We start from the raw sequence: 379 nt of genomic DNA, 5'->3' as shown, positions 1-379 counted from the left end.
CCTGTACCGATTTAAGGAAGCTTAACCCAGATATGGCTGTCCTGTCACTGGGCAGCACAGGCAGCCACGCAGCTGTAACCCGAGGGACAAAACCAACATCGCTGTAGTTAATGATGAGGAGAAGCCCTGAGGGGCCAGCGACCTGTTCATTAACCGAGGAGCTCTGAAATACCTGACATACCTGTTCCAGCCTCCCGGGGCAGGATTGCTACTGGAAAATCCCCCCCTGGCCTGCCAGCCATAAATCTCTCAAGGTCAGCAGCGAAGGGAGAATCCTGACTGGAAGGACAGGGTAGCTATTTTTTTCCCCGGTTTATTACATGCCGGCTCGGCACCCCCCGCAAACCAAGTCTCCCTGCTGCTCCCTTAAATGCCACCC

The sequence above is a fragment of the Pterocles gutturalis genome, unplaced genomic scaffold, assembly GCF_000699245.1.
Source record: "Pterocles gutturalis isolate BGI_N339 unplaced genomic scaffold, ASM69924v1 scaffold27969, whole genome shotgun sequence".
NCBI lineage: Eukaryota > Metazoa > Chordata > Aves > Pterocliformes > Pteroclidae > Pterocles > Pterocles gutturalis.
This window is presented reverse-complemented; position numbering follows the sequence as displayed.